General features: G+C 38.0%; 1 protein-coding gene across 3 annotated transcripts in view; it reads right to left on the reverse strand.

Moving 5' to 3' along the window:
- dlgap4b (discs, large (Drosophila) homolog-associated protein 4b) overlaps positions 1 to 10,440 on the reverse strand; it is a 58,530-nt gene extending 48,090 nt beyond the window's left edge. For all 3 annotated transcript variants that reach the window (XM_026306860.1, XM_026306864.1, XM_026306861.1), the window contains exon 1: positions 10,373 to 10,440. The gene's annotated coding sequence lies outside the window, so the exon portion shown is untranslated. The remainder of the gene's footprint in view (positions 1 to 10,372) is intronic.
- Positions 10,441 to 10,769: the final 329 nt, after the last annotated feature.

A 10,769-nucleotide genomic window follows, 5' to 3' on the forward strand; every position in this document is an offset into this window, starting at 1 on the left:
AGGGCAGAGATAGGAAGAAAAACAGGTGAGGGACCCAGCGACCGTAGTTTGATTCCGCTGGCAACATGATTAGATGTGTGTGCATCTGTATCAGAAAGAGAAACTGAGGAGCTCTTTGTGGGATGAATGAACAGGATTGTTTTAACAGAGCTTTGCACATGGCTTGCCATGTTGACATCCTGTAGTGACATGGTAATGATGGCTGATAGCGAGTTGCAGCCGTTTGATGTGGCCTTAATCCCATGCCAACCTCATCCCCCCCAAGGTCAATTTAGGATTTCAGCACGTTAGCCCACTGCCTCAGACATAAGCAGGAATACACTGTTCACTTTATGGCAACATGTTTGTTGATTATATTTGCAGAAGAATCTCCCCCCAGTGTTGAAATTCAATCTGTTGTAAAATAATGCATTAGCACACTGATAGGTTTATGGTGCAAGACAGTCTTGCATTGTAGAAATGGCATGTTGATAATGGTAATGTTAGCACTGTAAAGCAGCTGTGGAGGCTTAATCTAAATCCTTTATTCCTTCTTCAGGATCAGTTGTCTATGCCGTCTTAAAAAGATTGCTTTGTGCATTTAGTCATATTGTCAGACCAAGAGGGTCTTCTGTTCATCCTCAGAGGGAGAATGACAAAGAGAAAATCCTGTCACAGTCATGCATTGTCTGCCACAAGTAGGACTGCAAGAGACATGGTGAAGATATAAACCATGTATTAAAAATATTCATTGAATCCCCAAGAAAATATGCCTAAAGTTTTAGAGTTTTGGCAAGAAGGTTTAGTATTTAAGTATTTCTTTATTTACAATATTTATGAATTACTTTACAGGTAGTAAGTACCCCAGTCAGAGAACAGTGAGCACTCAGAAAGGCATCAGACAGTCAACAAAGCAATGACATTAAGTTTAGGCTTCCAACCAGGACATCTTTCAATTAATTTAGGTTTGTTTAGATACAAGTTTGAGTAGCACTGTCTTATTTTGGGAACAAGTCTTTTCTATGTAAGGGAAAACTGTTCCGACTCCCTCCCACAGTTGACAGACTAACATCACAAAAGGTGTCAATCACATAGACTGGGTGAAGGAACAATAACTGAAAAAAGGAAATTTTTCAAATCTTTTCTTTTTTTGCAGTGCACCATGTCTGCATCAAATGCACCATAAACCATCACAATGTGACATATTAACCAGACTATTGCTGGGAAACTGCCCACCATTACCATTTTTCTGTTGGTCTGGGGATCTGATCGCTCAGTTCTCTGAATCTTTGGACAAATTGGCAGCCTTAAAATACAATTCTGCCTTCCTAACCTTTTCTAACCTTCAGTTTACTGCCTTTCCTTCAGATTTTTTCTTTGCCACATCTCAAGCTCACTTTCTCCTAGGTGTGCTAATGAACACTATACCTGCTAGCATTTGGAGCCTGCCCCTTCATTGTACTAACCACTGCTAAGTCCCTGTATTTTCTCCACCTCTAAATTACTGAGTCAAAAGTCCATTAACTGCACAGTCCCTGTCACCTTGTTAGAAAGAAGAAAAATCTCTAGGAAACTGTGGAGATGAGAAGTCTGCTGTTGCTGTTTTTTAAAGGACTGTTGTCCTGCAGAGCTCTAAAGCTGTGTCATTGCGAAGACATCGCTGATGTTCCAGTCAGACAGCGCAAAACAAGGTGAAATAATCTTCATAGTCACATCAGTTGCTGAATGAATATCCTGGCTCTGGCAGCGGCAAAACAATACTTCCCTCACTAATATGAAGATAGCAAAGGAACTGTGTCCATGATGTGACTCAGTTTGGTCTTACATATGATTCCAATTACTACTTTAATTGAGGCCAGCCTTGTTAATTAGCACACAAGACAAATTGGTTTTGCTGGAAAAAGAAAATGCATGTAGAGGTTCAGAAGAGGTTAAGAAATGTGTGGGAGAAAATTAATGAACAGAATGTGTCTGCAGGGGTAGACACCACAAGTGGGCAGGTAAACATAAAAAAAGCAGTTAAATGTTAACATTAGGCATGAATCATCACATTGCTGTAATGTGTAGTTTACCTGGGTGCCAGGCTTAGCCAAAGGCTCAGTGTTATTTAATAATAAGCATTTGTGTTTGGATTGAATGTCATATCTTCCCACAGAACAGCATGTGCTGTGAGTGTGGTGCTGTAAAACCAGGTCTATACTGGACAGAATACAAGAGAAAACAAGAGAATAAGAGGGCAGACAGAGGATGAGGCTCACAACTGATGTGCTGGCTGACCTGGAGGTTGGGAACCCCCAAATGGGTCATAAACAAATCCAAGATAAAACAAAATAATGAATTTAATAGGAAGGATACAAGGAAAACAAACAAAAACTTTGAGTTGAAACAGTCATTACTACTAGAGATACAGTGTGTTTGAGAGGTATACATTACTTCACTTTGAGGGCTCACAAGACAAAGGAAGCAATGGTCTGACTGGGAATTAATACATTTACACCAGGCATGTTTACAGTAATGTACTGAAACTGTTAGGCAGTTTATTCAAATAAGAACAATTTAAATTAACCTCACATCACATTCAAATAATGCAGCTGCAGGTCATTATCACGACTGACTCTCAGCGGCCCAATCACTGTGGTTATTATCGGTGCGTTTTTACAGCGACAAAAATAAGAGCCAAATTCAGGTCAGCCAGGCAATTACCTGGTTAAACACCCTCATACTGAATGATGCTCACCCAGTGGCATCGCTAGGCCTTAAGCCCTGAATATTTTGAGCTCAGCCCTGAACATATTCAGTCCTGTCAAAGGTTATCACTAACACCAAGTTAACACAAGTTAACGATGCACATGAAAAAGGAAGCAGGACTAACTCACTAACACTAGCAGTCACAAAAGCATGAAATGTTTGAGTGGTAACACCCAGTTTGGGCTTCTTGAAGATTTTAAGAAGAAAAATGAAGGTAAATGAGAAAGCTGCTACATTAAACTGTGCAGGAAATGAAGTTAAAGGCCCAAAGTTGAAACTATTACAGACATAACTTCTGTTTGCTACGCAAAGCAGTGGGAACATTTTCTGCCAAATGCAAGCCCCATGCTAAGTTACACACATGAATGAATGGACTGTCTGTGTGTGTGTGTGTGTGTGTGTGTGTGTGTGTGTGTGTGTCTGTGTATAATATCAGTTTTTATTACATTATTTATTATACATGTAGGTGAAACCTACCAAAGAAAACATACCCAGTGCAATCAAGACTTAGCCCCTGATCATATTAGTTGCTTATGCTCACCCAATATTGTGTTACAAAAAGCTCTGCAAATGGCATGGTGACATAGAAAGTGTTGCTGTCATATACACTTGACTTAAAGCTAAATTAAACCTCCATTGGCCATTTTTGGAACACAGGCTTTAATTGTTTTGTGCTACCAAGACAATATTCCCTAATGTATTGAGTGAAGCTTGTTCCAGTAATTTCAACTTCTTCAGTTCATGTATTTGATTATATAATGGGAGTGAAGTTTAGTACATGGTGAACAGTTATCACTCCATCTACAGTCTGCACAACAGTTCTCCCTTTTGACGTTAAGGCCAATGAAAGAGGTGGATTTTGAAGATGCCTTTCTTTTTTTTTTAGACAAGTTAATGTAGTTCATTTTAAATTGAAATATATTCTTAGCATCTCACCCAAGTTTAATTTGTTATTGGGGTTGTGGGTTGTGGTTAGACTTAAGGGTTTTCCAGCTCAGTGTTCCATCATTACTTACTATAGGTACAGTGACTAGCTGCATTTGCTACGTTTTGCAAAAGCAAATCTCTGTGGTGAGATTTATTTGGTTCTATTTGACATAAGGTCTTCTGAAAGGTACTATTGTACTAGTTTTTCTCTAAAATACAGCTGGATATTATTTTTACCAACACACACTGCATCCTTCAGAAAAAAAATGTCATGATCCAGAGAGTTATTGTTGTAGACTCAAATAAAGTTGTGTACTTGATTATCCGCATTTCCTATGCTGTCCATCATAAACATCAAACCAATCAGTTATTGTTCAGGGAAGATACACAAGCTTGCATTTGCATTAAATCTCCGTGACTACCTATTGTCACATTAGAGTCATTCGATATTTTTTACCTTAAAATAAAATTCGATAGATTTTACATTAAACCCTGAATCCTTCTGATATGCCAGGTGAGCTGTCACTGTCGAGGGAAAAAAATAAAACAGCTGCTCATCTACTCACAATCAGCACTGAACTTATCTCTTCCCAAAATGAGCAGCTTACTGTATATCTAGCTAAGGTTCACTGTATTAATCTTGTCAAATGGATTCAGAGAGCAAAGACACTGCAGACAGACGCTGGGCTGAGTACAGAGGACCAGATGGCCTCGCAGATTGGAGGGGAAAATACAGAGCAATCACTACATATGAAGAGAAACAGAGAGGGGCAAGTATTTACAAGACTGAGTAAAGAGAGAGTGACGAGACATGGAGGATGTAGAATACCAAGGGGGAAGTATTTGCAGGAGTGAAATATCATGGGGAGAGAGTCTCACAGGGGAAGCAGTCAGTAAAAATGTAAAAAATATGCTGCCTGCTTTACGACTTGCTGTCATTACATACCAGAAAAGCTCAGCTCTCATTGAAATATGTGAGGAGAAAGTACAGGGGGTGGGAAGTACAGTAAATGAGGTATCAAGACAGTAGCAATATATGAAAACACAGGACTGCAATTACTCACACGCTTCAATGTGATGAAGGCAACATGAGGCAACATAAGGTCTGAACTTACATTTCAATGTAAAATGTTGCTGGTCTTCCATGACAGGGCTATTTAAAAGAACTAAAAATATCAGGTAGAACAGTCATATTGTGGTACATCAGTTAAAATCACCAACTCTGATAATTTGGACATGAGAATAGCAGTGGTAGTGCTTTAGTAATTTTTCAGCATTTGGTGATTCTCTTGGTTTGCAAACAGGAAAAACTCTAACATATTGATGAGAAAGTCCTATTTTTAACTAAATACATTTACTCTTTGGTATCAGTATTCTGTATTCTCAGTCCGTATTCTCTGTATCTGTAGAGTGACTCATTTACTTTTGTATTACAAAAACTGACGATGTAAAATACAGTAGCTCAATTACCCTTCTGCTACACTAAATGTTATAATATACTTTCTCTCTTCAAATATTATCTGGGACAAGACCCAACATGAAAAACTGAAGCATCTGTCTCTGTCACACTAATTAGGTTATACATGTATCATGTGATACTGATAATGAAGAGCCTTAGAAACTGGTATTGAGGTTATTAAAATTGAATACACATATTAATAATATGCACATTCACCCTGATATTCATTTGATCTGAGAAACATTTTCAACCAAGTCAGACATTTTTAATAATGAGAAGAGGAGCAGAGGAGAATTGAATATTCTCCGATCATTAGCCAACATACTGTAGATGGGCAGAAATAGTCATTTGCACTGTTAGATGTAGGTCTATTTTAGTTTCTGTCCCTTCATAGAAGAAGCCATAAATGAATCTGTGTGTAACATGTATGAGCTCTGGTGGTTTGTGATAGTAAACACAGAAAAGTTTAAGATGTTGGCCTTTTTTCTTTGTAAAGGTTGTTGTGAGACTTTTACAAAGAGGAAGAGAGAAGTGTTATCAGCTGCTTTTCAGTAAGTGTGTGTACTTGTACGACTACCTTTGTGAGGACCATTTTGAGCATAATTCTGTCAGAGTGAGGACATTTGGGGAAAGTGAGAACATTTGTAGACCCCTGCTTGAAGTTTAGGACTCCATTTTTTGGTTCAGGATAGGTTGAGGGTAAGGATCAGGGTTCAGGTTAGGGTAATGTGTTATGCTATTGAGTGTCCTGACAAAGACAGAAATATGTGTGTGTGTGTGTGTGTGTGTGTGGACGTGTACATTTATTTTGTTTATTGACTGATTTCTATTTGACCGTACTGAAATGAAGGGACAGATAAAAAGCTGTGATGACCTGCAGAAATCATCTCCGGTTGGACTCACACTGGGGACGTTGTGATTACATGCCCATATCTTAGTGTCACCTGGCACCACTTTTGATTGTTTCCATTCATCAGTCCACCCAGAAATGTAATTATTCTTTAATCTCAATAAATAAATAAATAAATCAAATATCAGGTCAACTCACAACACACAATGTACAACTGAGACTTTAGTTTGAAAACCATATTCATTATTGCTTTGTGTATTTCATATTGTATATCTGGCCTATATCATTTTTTAAATAATATATGTAAATAATAATAATGAATTGGCTTAAAATATACAAGGAAATAAACACTATCATCTCCAATAGTATAACAGACAAATCAAAAATAGTTAAAATCTTTTTAAAAATACAAATACACCACTTTTAAACTGACACCTGACATGGCAGTTTGACACCTGTCTGCATAGCTCAATTGGAAAATATGTCATTTTGAGACGGGTCAACATGTAAAATAATCCTAGATTTGGTTTAAAGGTAAAGGTAAAGGTTTGGAAACGGTAGCACTGCAGTTTCCCCCACTGTTCCATGGGCGGATAGATAGAAAGACAGAGTGAGAGAGACAGAAATGAAAAGGCATGAGCTTAAAAAGCTTTGGGAGGGATTTGTATCCAATAAGCCATGCAGAGGATTAAACCATGTTAATGCAATGCCTACACAAAGTGGACACACACACACACACACACACACACACACACACACACACACACACACACACACACACACACACACACACACACACAGAGGAATAACAAACACAGTAAGTCTACATACTATATTAATGTATTAACACAACACAGTACTACATAAAAGTAGTGTGCAGGCACTTAATGCATTCAGTCAAGAAAGTATTATGCCTAGACCCCTTTTGCAGTGGTCTTTAATTTCTACTATAGTATACTACCAAACACACTCTAAAAGACATTTACTTAATAAAGACATCAGTTTGTAGTAGTATGAGTAGGAAATTATGTCTATTTCCCCCAGTGAAAACCACAATTGAAGAATGACCCATACAATAGCCTTTAAGTATCAAATTAGGATAAGGCTCAATAACAAAATGCTGCATTTTACATCTAATATACTGGAATCTTGCAGTAGAGTCAGCACTTTTGTACCACGGTCGTTTTAGCATTGTAGAAACATGTTTTTATAAAGACTTCCTGCATGAGCAGTTGGCTCCAACTTTATTAAAGTCAATCCAATGCCTCTATGCAAATTAAGAGAACAAAGTGTTCTCATGAGAGGAATAAATCCCCTGCAGAACTGTCTTGGCCCTGGCCTGCTGCACAGAGCTATGAGACACATGAATTCCCCATCATAAGCTACAGTGTCATCAGCTTAAATTAAAGTTAAAAGAAATCCTGGATAAATGGACTCTGTACAGAATACTCATATAGACAAACAGTGCTATCAGTGAGAGTGTATAATGCTACAAAATAAACATTACATTGTGTGCTAATAGTATTTGGAGTTCCCACGGGCTTGTGCAAACAACGTAATAGTGTTGAAATGATGAATCACTGAATACATCAACATTAGTTGGTATATTGAGAATCTATATCTATATTAATTTAATTTCACAGAAATGCTAAATTTAGCAGTCCCAGTGTCACATGCTGTATATACAATTTTCCATTTAAATCAACGAATATTTTTGTGTTTCTGGACACCCAGTCAGAGATGAAACCACATCTTCATCTCTGGATGATCAACGATCCAAATGAATCGTTTTTGATTTGTGCTGAAGAACATTTTCCCTCGCTATATTAAAAGTAAATATAATAACATCAGAAATTCATCATGTATAAAATGCAACACTATCGCTCACAGGAGAAAGGAGAGTAACTTGATTGTGGGCTGAGTGAATGCAACAGGATCATAGTTTTTGGGACAGCTTGTCTCGCTGGCATTTAGTGATGAACACTGCTGTGTAAAGGTATTACTATGGAGAGGAAAGCGTGAAGATAAACTCTGCATGTCAACAGTGACCTCCCCTTGGTTTAAACGCACATTATTTAAGGTGCTTTAGTTCAATAGCCTTTTCTTGCATAATAACATACACTCAATGGGCTCTGCCCTTTCTAACTTGCATACCTAAATACTTTCGATATTCAACACTAGATAAATATGTGCACCTTTTCAAGACCAACACAAACTGCATAATTAGCATTGATGTCTTAGTGACAATAATCTTTTGAAGTTGAAATGAAATGTTTGTGCTTGTGCACTGCAGACACTCAACATTAAACAGTGAATTCAAAAGTCATCAAGCCCATTGTTCACTATTGTCATGTAAACACAAAGAATGTGCATGGTTCTTAACATTATACTGGCATTTCTTATAGCCATTAATTTGCAAAAAATGCATTTACAGACATACAGCATTAACAGCACTCAACAGCACCGCCTGAATGAAGCATCAGTTAATGGATCAATTAACTGAACCACTGGTTCAAATCCTAAGAGTGTTAAACTGTGAAATGTCTTACTATGTAAATTAAATATATTTGTAAATGTAATATAGAGGTGTACTTTTTACTGTGATAATGCATATTCAGTTTTTGTGTTTTGTAGATACTTTGATTGGATTTTTAGTATTGACAGGATGTCACAATGAAAAAAGTGGCTTTCTCTTTCTTTAAGGGTTCATTCTCTCCATCTCTCCAGTGCTTGTCCATGAGTTCTCCCTGAAGTGTAGTTGACATTTTGATTTGATGAATCTCAGAGGCCAGAATTTGCTCAAAAAAGTGCTAAATGTGTTTGTTTCTTGTACATTAGACTGTTTACCAGTTAAACCTTTAAACTTTTTAGCTTTTTCTGTTTTATGAAGGGGTCACTGTTTCTATTCTACAATATGTTGAAAAGCTCAGTGGAACAGTTTTTTTTTTTTTTCTCAGCTGCTCCTGTTAAGGTTTGCCACAGCAGATCAATTGATCCACATGATTGATTTGGAACATGTTTTTACGCCGGATGCCTTTCCTGATGCAACTTTCCTCATTTACTTGGACTTGGGGACCGACACAGAGACCACACTGGCTTGTGCAACCTCAGTGGCTGAGCCTAACGTCCCCTCGTCTTCTAAGGCGGCCTCCTACCCAAGGAAGAACCAGGCCCACCCCTGCTTTATTCCAAGATCTGATGGGATTTGGCACTTGCAGGATGGTGTGGCTCCCTCTGTAAACTACAAACAGTGATCAGTGAAAAATTAATTGGACGAGCACTCTAGGAAAATGTTATTGTAACTTTATTAGCATTTTGTTAGTAACTTCACAAAAAGTGAAGGAAAGCTTTTTAACTTTTCACCCCTTGATGTTTTCAGTATGCCCTGATGAAAGGTCACAGTTATGCAGAGCTATGTACGTCAAACGGCTCAGTGGAGCAAAAGAATCACTAATGCACCAGCTGCAGAAAGAATATTGATTTTTTTCTTTCACTACAAAAACCAAGAAAGTGCTATCAATGTCATTCGAAATTTAAGATGGGAAATGGTTGGAACTTCTCCCAACATTGTTCCTTGTTCACCTTATGCAACCAAAAAAAAAAAAATACATGTTCAACTCTTGCCTTATAGAACTAAATTGAAAAAGTGTGCAAGTCATTTTAAGAAAAGAGATGTGAAAGCAGTGACTGTATGAAAAGGCAAAGCAACTTCACATGCTACGTGCTTCACCATAGGAGGCACAGTGTGTTCCTATGGAGAGTAGCACGGAGAGATTTGTGCTCCAAATGAAATTAATCCAGTGTGAAATCAAGAGTCCAGTGTTGTGCCTCAGGGAAGCCCACGAGGACACTCATGATGCTGAGCATTGTGGCGATGTTCCATCAGTACTTACTGCACTGCAGGCAACATTGTGCATGCTTCTGCATGACAAAACATGCCCTTACACCCTTGCAAGAACATAACACTGGTACACTTACTGTACTCATTTTACATTCAAACTATTTGACATCAAATACACTGACATTTCTATTCTGATCAGTTTTTGGCCTGAGCAAAGCCCTCAGAGATTTATTAGCCTGTACAAAGGACAACAAGTTCTGTCTCCCACAGCCCCATATTTTTTTCTGGTTGACAGCAGCATTCAGTCTAAATGCCTTGAGGATCCATTGTGGTTCAGTCTAGACAAGGTCAAGGCATGCTGTCCTTCTGTAGCTTATGAGCTAATTCTCCTGGCAGCTCAGCCATTTTAATATACCGAGCAACAACATCAAGCAGGCCACCGTCTCATTAGCACTGGCTCTCATGTCTCACGCACAAGTGGGAAGGAGATTCTAACAAAGCCTTAAACGAAGACAGAATATCACTGCCCTGAGGATTGAAGAAAAGCAGAGGTCCAAATGTACCATACCTTACTGGAGAGACTACAGAGTGTGTTGTTGCAGTCAGAGATGAGCAGGCTCAGAGAGGAAATATCCTGTAACACAAAGACAGCTTATCAGGCCCAAACATCACAACAAACCATAGAGTACAATCTTAATGCATCTAACACAGAAAATACATTGCTTTATATTTAAAGCTTACAAAAGCTTTGTCAGTAGATTTTTACTGGCTGTCATAGTTTTGGTATGTGTACATTATTATCATGATTTGGTAATGTCTTTCATTGTCTCCAAAAAGTGCTTATTGTCTTAACAACGTACTCATTTATTTGGAAAATCAATTAGCTTTTAGAGATACGCAAACTGGCACATCTTGAGAGATTAGGCATTTCAATTAAAAGCTGTAGATTAGATTAGGAAAATGCT

This window comes from Mastacembelus armatus, chromosome 5, assembly GCF_900324485.2.
Source record: "Mastacembelus armatus chromosome 5, fMasArm1.2, whole genome shotgun sequence".
In the NCBI taxonomy this organism is placed as follows: Eukaryota; Metazoa; Chordata; class Actinopteri; order Synbranchiformes; family Mastacembelidae; genus Mastacembelus; species Mastacembelus armatus.